At 42.9% G+C, this 14,396-nt stretch overlaps 1 protein-coding gene across 6 annotated transcripts in view; it reads right to left on the bottom strand.

Annotated features, from left to right (window-relative positions):
* The window catches only part of LOC137433499 (cytochrome P450 2C23), a 114,988-nt gene that overhangs the window by 84,249 nt on the left and 16,343 nt on the right, over positions 1-14,396 (bottom strand). Inside the window, exon 1 of one of the 6 annotated variants that reach the window (XM_078785454.1) lies at positions 5,319-5,607. The exons of 3 other annotated variants lie outside the window; for them this stretch is intronic. The gene's annotated coding sequence lies outside the window, so the exon portion shown is untranslated. Of the gene's footprint in view, positions 1-5,318; positions 5,608-14,396 lie in introns of those variants that run through there. 2 more of the 6 variants (XM_078785457.1, XM_078785456.1) reach the window with 2 other exon arrangements.

The raw sequence follows: 14,396 nt of genomic DNA, 5'->3' as shown, positions 1-14,396 counted from the left end.
TAACGGCTGGGGCGCGGTGAAATGGCTAGAGCGAGGTGAAATGGCTGGAGCGAGGCGAAATGGCGGACGGGCCCGTAATGGAGGCGTACCTGCTCTCCAACAACGATTCACTCTGGAATCAACCGCAAAACCCATCACGCAGGTTTATCTGCCAAAGCGATAACCACTCTGTCACAGGAATCCCTTCCCTGGGTAAACCAATGTTCGCTCGTGACCCACGTTCGCCAGCGTCTGCGCGAGACCTCAAAGCCGATTAGCCGTTCTCTCCCGACCTCACTTGCTCCACTTTTCCTTCCTCTTCTTCCTCTTCCGGTTTCTCCCGATCCCTTTCGTTTTTCTTTTAAAACACGAATTTTTCCTTTTGAAGACAGTTATCTCCATTTCACTCAAACTATAACAATAATAGTACATGGAACTAAAAATGCTTCCAGTGGATGAAAACCACAAAGACGGAAGTGACTAATCCGTAACACTCCCCACCCTCAAGAAAGAAAGTTTGAACAGAGTGAAAACTTTCTTTTCATGCAAAAACCCTTTTTAACAAACAAAAGTAAAACTCACACCCAAATGATCAACTCACGTGAGCAACAATAATTAATATTCCCCAGAAGAAAACAAAAAAACTTCCAAACAACCTACAGGAATTTTCAAAGTTAGTTCACTCTGGATAAAGCATCAGCAACAACATTGTCCCTGCCCTTTACATGCTCAATTTCCAAGTTGAACTCCTGCAAAGACAAACTCCATCTCCTCAACCTCTGATTTTTATTTTTCATTTTTTGAATGAAGGTTAAGGGGTTGTGATCAGTGAAGAGTTTTAACTCTGGATTCTCTTACACCCTGACTACAGGCACGACAGGTGAGGCAGGAACCATTTTTTTCACAGGCTTCCTCTCATAATATTTCTTCAGTCGGTTGACATGACACAGCTGCTGCTTTTTCCGTCGGTCGGGAGTTGTCACCACGTAATCTGTTTCATTAACACCCCTTTCGATTGCATCGAGACCAAAATACCTAGCCTGTAGTGGCTGACCTGGAACAGGAAGCAACACTAATACCCGGTCCTCAGGACTGAAATTTCTTATCTGAGATTTCTTGTCATGTCTCACTTTCATTTTATCCTGTGTCACTTTCAAGTTTCCTCTCGCAACTTCACAAGCCTTTGCCAATCTGTGCCTAACCGTTGACACATACTCCACCACAGTTGACTGCGACTCCTCCTGTAGCCACTGTTCTTTCACCAATTTCAATGGTCCTCGAACTGCATGTCCAAACACAAGTTCAAAAGGACTGAATCCCAATGACTCCTGAACAGATTCCCTCGAAGCAAACAACAATAAGGGTATTCCCTCGTCCCAATCCTTGTCACATTCAAAACAGCACGTTCTGATCATATTCTTCAATGTCTGGTGAAACCTTTCCAAGGCCCCTTGGCTCTCGGGATGGTAAGTACTTGATCTTACTTGCTCCACTCCCAACAGGTGTACCACTTGCTGAAAAAGCGTTGACAAGAAATTGGAACCCTGATCAGACTGGATGACCTTAGGTAGGCCAACCAAAGTGAAAAATATAATCAAGGCCTTCGCAATAACTGCCGCAGTAATTTTCCTAAGAGGCACTGCTTCTGGGAACCTCGTGGAAGTGCACATGATGGTCAGCAAATACTGCTGTCCAGCCTTAGTTTTAGGTAAAGGGCCTACACAGTCTATAATGACTCGGCTGAATGGCTCTTCAAAAGCGGGAATTGGTTTTAAAGGTGTGGATGGGACTTTCTGATTAGGTTTTCCCACCAGCTGGCAAGAATGGCAAGATTTACAGAACTCCGCACATCACGTCGCAATCCTGGCCAGAAAAAATGTACTAAAATTCTGTCACATGTCTTGTTCACTCCCAGGTGCCCGGCCAAAGGTGTCTCATGTGCCAAACTCAATATCTCCTTCCGGTACGGCGGTGGCACCACAATTTGGTAATGAACTTTCCACTCGTCATTTGCTGGCACGTCCGGTGGTCTCCATTTTCTCATGAGTATTTCCCCTTTCATGAAGTAACCAACAGGTATCTTCATAGTCTCTTCCTCTGTAATGGCTTTACCAATCAAACTCCGGAGCTCCGAATCTCTGTGTTATTCATCAACAAGTCTCTTTCGGACAAGCACCGTTTGTTCAGCCTCGTTCCCAGATGTCTCCGACGGACACTCCATTTTCTCTTTTGGTCCAGATGCCACCTTTTCCTTAGGTTCCTTGATGTCACTCCCTTTCCTATTACCTCTTCCAGACTTTTCCTCCAATACCTCTCAGGAACCCAAATCCACATCACCTTCCTTCTCCTTCTCTTCAGAGCACTTCCTACCCATAGCACGAGTCACTGCACAGGATGGAAAGATACCCGGAATCTCCTGCTCTAACTGTGGTGTGTTATTTTCCATACTGGGTTTTTCAACCAACATCGGATTATCAGAAACTCGACCCCCAGCCAAATCATTCCCGATAATAAAAGAGATTCCCTCTACGGGAAGAGTGGCTTGTAACCCCACAGTGATCGGTCCTGACACCAACTCAGACTTTCAATGGATGACATGAAGAGGAGCTTTAACATAGCCACCAACCCCCTGTAAGAGAACACTAACACCCGTTGCCGTCTTCTCCGCCAATGGCAAAATGCCCTCAAGCATCAAAGATTGATGTGCTCCTGTGTCCCTCAATACCCTAACAGGTCTCTGGTTCATTAAGTCCTCATCCAGTGACACAAACCCCACAGAAATAAAAGGTTTGTAACACTTTTGGACAAGGTCGTTCTGTGATGCTGTAACTTTGGCACGGGAATCTTCACAAGGCACTGTCCTCCAAGGACGATTTCTCGCATTGGCCAACGCATTCGGAGTTGCATTAGTCTGACTCCGCTCCTGATATTTCCTTTTCAGGGAGTAACATTGGGACATCAAATGCCCCGGTTTCTTGCAAAACATTTCCTTTGGCAGACACCAGCTGTATCATATTCTTAAGACTCTTTATCTTGAAAAACTCCTCTTTACATTAATATCTTTCGAAAACATACTTATTGAACTCAGTAAAAGGTTTAGATCTACAGTCACGTGAAAAAGTAAGTACACCCCATGTAAAGTTTTGACTTTTTCAACATATTTCAACATACAGCTATTCGATCTTCATTTGAACAATATTGATAGATAAAGGTGATATAATATAACAAAAATCATAAAACATTTACATTTTGAAGTCCATTGTATAATTTAAATAAACATAAATGCAAATTTGGTATGTGGAAAAAGTAAGTACACCCTTGGCTCTAATAGGTGGTATTGCCCCCTTTGGCAGAAACAACCTCAAGTAGGCGTTTCTTATAACTGTCTACCAGTCTCTGACATCAACTGAGAGAAATTTTTGCCCACTCCTCCATGCAGAATTCTTTCAGCTGTGCGATGTTTGAGGGGTTTCTTGCATGCACAGCTCGTTTCAAATCCCCCCACAACATCTCAATGGGATTTAGATCCGGCCTTTGACTTGGCAATTCCAGAACCCTCCATTTCTTTCTTTTCAGCCATTCCTTGGTGGATTTACAGGGATGTTTAGGGTCATTGTCATGTTGCAAGGTCCACCTTCAGTTGAGCTTCAACTTTCTGACAGATGGCCTCACATTATCCTCAAGCACCCTCTGGTACAATGAGGGAATTCATAGTGGATTCTATGATGGTGAGCTGCCCAGGCCCTGATGCAGCAAAGCTGCCCCCAACCCATAATATTTCCACCACCATGCTTTACAGTTGGTATCAGGTTCTTGTGGTCAAATGCTGTCTTTGGTTTTCACCAAACATGTCTTGTGGTACTGTGGCCAAATAGCTCTACCTTTGACTCATCTGCCCAGAGCACATTGTTCCAGAAGTGCTGGTCTTTGCCTACATGTTCATTGGCAAACTTTAGTCTTGCCCTGATGTTCTTTCTGGACAGCAAAGGTTTCCTCCTGGCACACCTCTCATGTAGATCAAATTTGTGCAGCCTCTTTCTAATGGTAGACTCGTGCACTTTGACATCAACAGTGGCAAAAGCTACGTGTAGGTCCCGTGATGACATTCTGGGGTTCTTAGAGACTTCTTCAGCATCTTGCGGTCTGCTCTCGGGCTCAACTTGCTGGGGCGGCCTGACCTGAACAAGTTGGCAGTTGTTTGGAATCTTCTCCACTTGTAGATGATCTTCCGGACAGTCGAATGATTGACTTCAAATTTTTTGGGGATCTTTTTAAATCCCTTCCCAGACTCGTAGGCATCTATAACCTTATTTCTGAAGGCCTCAGAGAGCTCTTTTCATCTAGGCATGGTGACGCCGCACACTTCAACAACAAAGAGCAAACCAAACTAAATGTCTGAGGTTTAAATAAGACAGGTTCCTCCAAGATCCTCTCTAACCATGTTCTAATCATTTGCACCTGAGCTGGTGCACCTGATTCTAATTTTAGGTATTTGAAGTAGTGATAAATGTAGGGGTGTACTTACTTTTTCCACATGCGAAATTTGCATTTATGTTTATTTAAATTATACAATGGACTACAAAATGTAAATGTTTCATGATTTTTGTTATATTATATCACCTTTATCGATAAATATTGTTCAAATGAAGGTCAAATAGCTGTATGTTGAAATATGTTGAAAAAGTCAAAACTTTACATAGGGTGTACTTACTTTTTCACGTGACTGTAGCTGTAGACACGCTGAAGCCTGTACTTTCCGACCAAGGTCTCAGGCTCTGCTCAAACAGTGGTTGGAGGTGGAAGACCTGTTGTCTCATCATTCCAGTGGATTCATCGAGACTTGGTCCTCGTTTTCCTGGGCTGTCGCAACCCAGACCGGCGGAACACATGATGTTCATGATGCATGTGCGTAACACCCCAAGAACCCCCATTCCCACATAAAAAAAGTGTGAATGCTGCAAGGGGTCGAGTGTTTTTATCTACCCCTCATAGTCTAACTTCCTGTGTGCTTGAGGTAAGCTACACATATACAGGTGAATATGGAGCACTCAAAAATGATATTAAAGCAAATCAAAAGCGACGTTTTACTTATTTGTCTCCACAATGTAAACATGTGAAAATTGTTGACAAAACACTATGTAGCTCTGACAAATCACAACTCCCGAGTTTATCCACGACTTAATTGATACCTAAGTAGTATTAAACAACCAAGGTTACCTCAAACTTCTCATAAACAGTTCTAATGATGTGTTTCTTCTCAAAAAATCACTTGCAGGACAAACAAACACAGCAAGAGTTTTGCAGGAGAACAAACGATAAAAAAGGCTGAAAGGACTCACCTTCAATAAAAATGCCTGGAGTTAAAACCTGAAGGTCCCAGAATGAAAACACACAACACAGGTGGCGATGCTATGCCTGCGAGATGGGTGTGGTGGATGGAATGAGCATGTGAAGATTTTATCTTGCCAGAGAGGGTTCAGTATTACATTTGGGTCTGTTTGTTTTGTTTGTTTGTCCGCATAGAACTACGACTATGCAGATCCGGCCTATCAGCATGATACAAAACGTAAACTATTCAGTCTGGCGGATGTATGTGCTATAACAAGTTATATTATAGCTAAGACATGTGACATTTTACAGTGATACCTACCCAACAGGTATTTTTTTTTTTTTTTTTGTATGCAGTTCTATATTTAGCAGACTTTAGAATGCATTTTCTTGCTGAGAATTGTGCATGTTCATAATACTCCTGCTTCACTTCACCTGCTTCACTGAAAAAAATTCAGATTAATCTTCATTTAAGAATAATCTCCATTGAAACTATAACGGCACTCAGTAGAGAGCATACCTCCGCCAGGTGAACAGTTTACGTTTTGTATCCCAGGGTAGACCAGAAAATCACAATACAGAATCACATTAAATCAAATTCATCCGTCCACAACTTTTTGAGATATCCTCCTATATATCGATTTTGGCCATATCTCCCAATGGTGAAGAATCACTTAAAAACTAAATAATTCTCATATCTGAATCCATATTCAGATCTTCACCAAAATCGAATTTATTTGTACTTGTCAGACACCCAACCGGTCCACCAAGTTTCGTCCAAATCCGTCAATAAATTTTTGAGATATCCTGCGATGTATCATTTTTGTCCCTATCACTCAATGGTGAAGAATCACTTAAAAACTAAATAATTCTCATATCCGAATCCATATTCAGATCTTCACCAAAATCGAATCTATTTGTCCTTGTCAGACACCCAACCGGTCCACCAGGTTTCGTCCAAATCCGTCCATAACCTTTTGAGATATCCTGCTATGTATCGTTTATGGCCCGATCTCCCAATGGTGAAGAATCACTTAAAAACTAAATAATTCTCATATCCGAATCCATATTCAGATCTTCACCCAAATCTAATATATTTGTCCTTCTCAGACACCCAACCGGTCCACCAAGTTTCGTCCAAATCCGTCCATAACTTTTTGAGATATCCTGCTATGTATCGTTTTTGGCCCGATCTGCCAATGGTGAAGAATCACTTAAAAATTTTTAGTAGCCGGATCCGAATCCGGATCTTCACCAAAATCTAATAATTTCGTCCGTGTCACATGTGCTACATCTCTGCCAAATTTCGTTCGAATCCGTCCACAACTTTTTGAGATATCTTGTTCACAAACGGACAAACAGACAGATAGACAGGGGTTTGGCCTTTGGTGGCGGGGGTAATAATGCAACGTTACTCACCAAAACAACAACTTAATTTTGCCGAAAAAGAAAGCGTTTGTTTAGAATTTTGAATGCTTGAATTTTCTTTCTCTGTACAATTCTTAGTTCAAAAAAGGAAAATCATGAACATATTGTAAGATGTGGAGTACAGAAGCTGTCAAAACTTGTAATGCGACTAACCAATGCAAAATTAATACAGATGGTGGTTAGTTGACACAAGGCAAATGTCGAATGCATGGAGCAAAGTTAAGACAAAAGTGGGCAGTATGACCAATTATTTACCCATAATGCAACTGTAAGCACATTTTTCACATGTACTGCATCCATGTGTGGGCAGTATGACCAATTATTTACCCATAATGCAACTGTAAGCACATTTTTCACATGTACTGCATCCATGTGGAACAAGTCAGTACTCTCAATGTTTCAACAACTTTCATCTGGTAACAAAAGGTTGGGTAAGTTGGATGACAGCGAAGTTACAAAATATTTTGTGTCTTCCTGATAATTTAGTGTTGCACAAAATATAATTAAATTAATCAAACGTATAATTTAGACTATATTGTATACAGGTATCCCCTGCTTAACGAATTATGAATTGTTTCATTCAGGGCTATTGTTGGCTTAAGGAAGGAACCTCAGTGCCTGGTGATTGTGCAACGTCACAATGATACAAACAAAAAATTTTTCCACTAATTAACTTTTCAATGGGGGAATTAAATTTTCAGAAGGCTTGCGAATAATTAACTTTTCACAATGAAAAGGTTAAAAATAACCATCTCCTCCACCACCTCCCATGGCTTTCTCTTTGTAAGTGGTGAAAGGAAATTCCCCCCATTACGAATTCTTTGTTTACAACAAGGTAGTTGTTGTTAATGACAAGAAAAGTTGCAATGTTTAGCAATTAGCATGTTTAGTAACAATAATTTACATGTCTTCTACCGACTCCTCTGCGGCCTTGCTCCCCCAGCTCTCTCTGTGCTCTGTCCCCCAAATATTCCTACAGGTCGCACAAGATCTGCCTGCAACCCTCTTATGGTTAAACTGCCAAAATCAAGACTCTCTGCTCACCTTCACTCCTTCATTCCTCTTTTCTCCCGCCTCTGGAACAAACTCCCTCACTCTCTTCAATTCCAATCCTCCCTCCAGGTCTTTAAGACGGCTGTTCACCACCATCTCTTATCTTCCCCAATCCAAAACCTTGATCTTTTCTACCCCCGCTAATTTCACCCCAAATCCACTTTTTTGAGGTGCCGACTTCTTTCCTGGAAGTCATTGGTGTCCTTGCGTTTTATACCTCTCCTGCCTCCCCCCAGGCCCTCTACCTCCCACACATCTCCCGATGTCCCTGCTCTCAAATGTTGTGTTTGTGTGCTTCCTCCCCTTCTCTCCCCATCTTGTCGACCGCTCCCCTTTTTATATACTTTGTTTGCTTGTTTGTTTGATTTGTTTGTTTGATAAATGTTAGCTTTTCATGAGCCTCGACTCTGTATCCAAAAAAAAGAAAAAAAAAAAGTGTATGCAGCATTGTGAGAAACTCATGGACAATTGCACAAACTTTGACACTAGTTTGTAAGTTAGATCATAATGTAGATGAAAATACGTTTGTTCTTGTCATCTTGTGAAAGAAGAATCTATATATATATAAAACACAGTTTGTGTGTGTGTGTGTAATGTTACCGATAGACTCCTAAACGGAGAGGCTCACGTGCTTGATATTTGGCATAGACATGGCCATTGAGCCTGGGAAGAAAATGGCCGATCTAAAAAAAATTATTTCATAATATTTTTTTACCATATTTTTACCTCAGCGCATTTCAGCGAGGAATATTATGCACGGAATCTGAGGCGGTGGCAGAGCAGCGCGCTGATTCGCTCAGAGCGATCACGTGATGTTCCTTGCCGCCATAAACTCAGTTACGCGTTCGCACGTATTTCAGAGCGAAAAACGATTGCGTTTTTTCACATTTCAGCGAGGAACATTGCCATTCACACCACATAGGTTTTTTTTTCTTTCATCTTTACGAGATCCATATTTTTTTATTCATATTTACCTCAGCGCATTTCAGCGAGGAATATTATACACGGAATCTGAGCAGGTGGCAGAGCAGCGCGCTGATTCACTCAGAGCGATCACGTGATGTTCCTTGCCGCCATTAACTCACAGTTACGCGTTCGCACGTAATTCACGTGTTCAAAACAAACGAGATCCGCGAAGCGAGTTGGTCGAGTCGTGCTAACCAAGATGGCGACACGGCGGCTTCACTTTTCACGGAGTATGAGCGTTCTATATATTTTCAATTCAGTGCGCCGACTCGCTCACGTACTTGATTTGTGGCATAGACATGGCCATTGGGCCTTCACGGTGTAATTTGTGCGAGGCTTTTGTCCGAGTGAGCTTGAGTCGAGAGGGCGAATGTACGGGTTGGGAATGTACGGGTCTCCCTTCCCCCGCCCGGCAACGCCGGTACTGGAGGGCGTCACAGGATCGGTGAGTCTCCAAATCCGCTTCGTGCTGTTGCGAAGATGCAGGACGATGTCACGATTGTTGTGCTGCTCTCCGACCATGAGAACTGCAACGTCATTGTTGACTGGCCCTCCCCTTCCCTCCATTCTCCCCCTCCCTTCCCCCTCCACCCTACCCCTCCCCTTCTCCCCTCCCCCTCCCTTTTCCCCCTCCCCCTCCCTTTTCCCCCTCCCCCTCCCCCCTACCCCTTCCCCTCCACCCCTCCCACTCCCCCCCCTCACCCTCCCCCTCCCCCTCCCACTCCCCCTCTTCCCCTCCCCCTCCCAAAATCCTCCCCCCCACCCTCCCCCTCTCTCCCCCTCCCATCCCTCCCCCTCCCCCCCTCTCCTCCCCTCCCCCTCCCCCCCTCTTCTCCCCCCACCCTCTCCTCCCCTCGCCCCCGTTCCCCTCCCCTCCCCTTCTCCCTCCCCTCCCCTCCCCCGCCCCCGCCCGGCAATGCCGGGTACTTCTGCTAGTAGAATATAAAGGTGTATATGATGTGCTTTGTTTCTGTTTTCTTCAAGCCAGCTACATTAACTCATTAAATGGCTGCACTCTAGGTTTCTTCGCAAGAGATTCCGATTCAATTCATACAGTGTAATTTGTGATATGAACATATATGAAGATAGTCATACATTCATGATGTCATAGCACGTGATAAATAAAGAAAAATTTGCATGCATTCAAGAATACCTCATGTCATAGTCTTTCAATGCATGTATAGTGTATGTACCACTAAAATGTAAAGTTTGTTTCATGTATTACGAGCACAATGTACTTGTGAATTTCCCAGCACTTCAACCTTCAAGAAAACCCGATATTGCATTTAACTTCATATGTTGTTTAGGCAATGATATATTTGAAGATCCAAACTAGTAAAATACTATGTTATAAAAATAAAGTCCAAATTTTCACAAATAAAAAACGAGTCACAAATTTTCATGGGATGGACAAAGGGTAACGTTACTAACCATAACGTGACTAACCAACATTTTTGGCACATGCTTAAAAATGCGAATATTTGTGATAAGTTGTATTCCAAAACACTTGCCAGTAAACAAGTAATGATATAAATATTACACTTTGTTTCTGCTGTATCCTCTTTGAGGAACTTTTTTATGCAAAGACATGCAAATTGTATCCATGTCATCTATCTATAATTCCAGTAATCTCTGTCTGTCTGTCTGTACGTCTGTACGTTTGTCTGTGACCGCTGTTTCTCGACAACCACGGGTCCGATATACTTTTAACTTGCCAGGTATATTGCTGGGGACCCGAGGATGTGCCTTTTCAAGGTTTCATATTAATCGGACAATTACTTACCGAGCTATGTCCAAAAAACGATTCAACCAATCAGAGAGCAGCGAACGATCGCGTGTGCCGAACGTGGCGGGCACACTCTGCCTCGGATGGCACATTTGAGAGCGTATTCATTTATTTCACGTTGGCAAACTATGTTGGCGTTAAACTATGTTTTACAACTAATAAAAACGAATTTGCGATTCATTCGCTTTCCTGCGCGTTTGTGCACGCGATGGCGATTTCTTTACCAAACTCCGGAAGCCGTTCGCTTTGGACCAAACCATTGCATGTAAATAGAGGGGGGGGATTGTCACCACTCGCAAGCCGTTCGCTTTGGACCAAACCATTTCATGTAAATAGAGGGGGGGGATATAATTTTAGATATAGATATAGTACGGGCATGCCCTAGTTTTTTGTAATGTTACTAACCAACATTAGAGTTTCCATCAAAACTCAAAACATCAAAAGAACACTAAATCATCAAAACAACACACATACAGGTCTCACTGTTTTTTTTACCCTCACCAGAGGAGAGGGTGTTACATTTGGGTCCATTTGGTTGTTTGTTTGTCTGTGTTTGTTTGTTTGTCCGCACAGAACGTGAGTATTTTTTTCTTTTCTCTGCAACCGTTAGTCCGATTGCCAATAAATTTTCACCATAGGAGCGACTCCTGTATAATGTTTTAAATGATAACTATGACGTCATAGGTCACGTGGTACGAACGCCATCATGAAAAAACCTGAAAATTTTTGCACTTCTATATCTCTGAAACCACTGCATGGAAAAAATTGAAACATGTCTCATTGTCGAGTACACCACATTGGAAACAACATATATTCATGATGATGTCATCGGTGCCTTCATTATAACATCATAATTAGACAAGTGGAACACTTGATCCGATCAGTTTGAAATTTCTTGAGCGTGATCTACACAAAAATTGTACGAGAGAATTAAATTAATGACGTCATCGGTCACGTGGTTTGGCAGCCATATTGGATTGAACATAAATCTAAGTCGTCAATACACCACACAAACACAGCCGCTAATAAACACCACATGAACACGTCCTGGCGAGGGTCTGCAATCTCTGATTGCTCTTTCTTGGTCTTACTGTGGTAAGATGTGTTGGTCTAGGTAAGATGTGTTGATTGTACCATAGTGGAGAAGTGAAAAGCTGACATCTTCATATTAGAGTCCAAATAGCTATATGCTAATTGCTAATTTGCTTTTTTATGTTGAAGGCTCCAGTCACGGATTTTATAGTCCTCATCAAGGCAGGTCTTAAAATAAAAGAGCTGCATTGAGCTTAAGTGTAACGTTACTAATCATATAATTGACCTTTAGACCCAGAAGACCTTTTGTAACACGAAGACCCTTTAAGACCCTTCAGACCCACATAACTTTTAGACCCTTTATAACCCTAAAACACTTTAATAAGACCCTTCATAGCCTTAAGAGAACCTTAGACCCTATATAACCCTGAGACACCTTTAATAGACCCTTTATAACCCAAAGAACCTTCAAGACCCCAAAGACCCTCCAATACCCTTAAGACCCATTGGACCCTTATGTCCCCGAAAACCTCTGTAAACCCTAAGACCATTTAAGATCCTTCAGATCCTTAAGACCCTTTAGACCCCCGAAGGTTCCTAAGACCCCTCACAACCCCAATACCCTATTAGAACCCTTAATTAGTCATGGAAGACCATGTAGACCCCATTAAGCCTTTTGCCTGAGGGGTTCCTGCAATAACATTTGAGGGTCATCAATCATAATTAAAAGGCACCCCAATGGTAAACAAGATCACACAGTACCAGGCTAAGACGGTGAGAAATATAATTAATTAATTCAATGTATATATATTTTTTTAGGTTCTGCTAATCTTGGTTAGTGGCATAGAGAAAAGTCTCACGGGGAGTATAAAAAGTCCCATGTGGCAAAAGGCAGTTTCCGGTGTCAAAAATAAACGGTGGCCATGACAACAATTTCACCCCCATTATAATCAAAGGGGGATTTTATTGTGATGTTTATTGCCGAACCTCAGGATTTTTTTCAAGATATCAGATTGATATATCACTCGATCGATCAAATAACACCCAGCTTATAGTCCAAATTTTGACAATCATCTAAATTTTTTGTTATATAGTTTCATTGTACATACTATAAATATCCCAAATGATTACTCAATGATAAATGAGAAATGGCTTATTGGTTTGATATGCAATATCATTTTCATGGATTGAAATGAAATGAAATATCATTTGAAATAAAATGAAAAATATCATTTTCAGTAGGGACAATGACAGAGAGATCAGGAGAAGTGGTGGAAGTATTGGTCAGAAGAAGAGTGGACATATGTTGTGTGCAGATGAGATGGAAGGGAAGTGGTGTGAGAATGGTCACTCTACTCTGGACATGCTGCTTCTGCTTTCTCAACAATGGATGGAGGTCCTCAACGCCAAACAGGAAATTAGAGCTGTCTCCCTTGACATTTCACGTGCCTTCGATACGGTCTGGCACCCTGCTCTGCTCACCAAACTCTCCTCCTTAGGTATCCATGGAAATCTCCACGCATGGCTGGCGGACTTCCTCTCTGGTCGTAGTCAACGTGTGGCCCTGAATGGGTTTCTCTCATCTCCTCTTCCTGTTCAGGCTGGAGTTCCCCAAGGTAGTGTTCTGGGCCCTGTGCTTTTTCTGGTCTTCATCAATGATCTCTCTGACCCTCTTGAAAATCCTCTCTATCTCTTTGCTAACGACTCTACTCTCTGTCGCTCCATTCCTCATCCCTCAGATCGGCAGTCTGCAGCCTCCTCACTCTCTGCAGACCTGGACAAAATCACAGACTGGTCAAACAAGTGGAACATGTCTTTCAATCCTGACAAATCTCACACTCTTACAATGTCTCTCCGAAAGGACCGACTGGACAACCCTCCCATCTACTTTCTCAACAATCCTCTCCAAGAAGTTCTGTCGCTCAAGCTTTTGGGTCTCACTATCTGCCATGATCTTTCTTGGGAAAACCACATTTCCAAGCTGGCCTCCAAAGCCAGTCGCCGACTGGGCATCCTCCGTCGTGCGAAGTCCTTCCTTGGCACACCTGAGCTCCTCACCACATACAAGGCTTTCATCCGCAGCTCAATGGAATACTGTTCCCCCCTCTGGGCTGGTGCTCCTGCCTCACACCTAGCTCGGCTTCACGCTGTTGAAACCAAAGCTTTCAGAATTATTGGAATCTCCCGCGATGAAGCTATCTCTGAGGGCCTTTCACTCACTCACCGCAGGCAGGTTGGTGGTCTTTCTGTCTTCTACCGACTCCTCTCCGGCCTTGCTCCCCCAGCTCTCTCTGTGCTCTGTCCCCCCAATATTCCTTCAGGTCGCACAAGATCTGCCTGCAACCCTCTTATGGTTAAACTGCCAAAGTCTAGGCTCTCTGCTCACCTTCACTCTTTCATTCCCCTTTTCTCCCGCCTCTGGAACAAACTCCCCCACTCCCTTCAATCCCACTCCTCCCTCCAGGTCTTTAAAACAGCTGTTCACCACCATCTCTTATCTTCCCCCATCGAAAACCTTGATCTTTTCTACCCCCGGTAATTCACCCAAGAGTCCTTGCAGTGTTCATATGTTTTATTCCTCTCCCACCTCCCCCCAAGTCCTCCTGATGTCCCTGCTCTCAAATGTTGTGTTTGTGTCCTTCCCCCTCTTCCCCCTCTCTTTTGTGTCCTTCCCCCTCTCTCCCCATCTTGTCTGCCGCTCCCCTTTTTTTTTGTGTTTTGTGTGTCGGTTTGTCTTTTTGTGTGATTAATGTTAGCTCTTTCACGAGCCTCGATCTTGTGTACAAAAACAAAAACAAACAAAAAAAAAAATGGTGAAGGGTAG

This window comes from Myxine glutinosa, chromosome 10 (assembly GCF_964187855.1).
Source record: "Myxine glutinosa chromosome 10, kmMyxGlut1.1, whole genome shotgun sequence".
Taxonomy (NCBI): Eukaryota; Metazoa; Chordata; class Myxini; order Myxiniformes; family Myxinidae; genus Myxine; species Myxine glutinosa.
The sequence above is the reverse complement of the archived record's forward strand: the minus strand, read 5'-3'. Positions and strand labels throughout refer to the sequence as shown.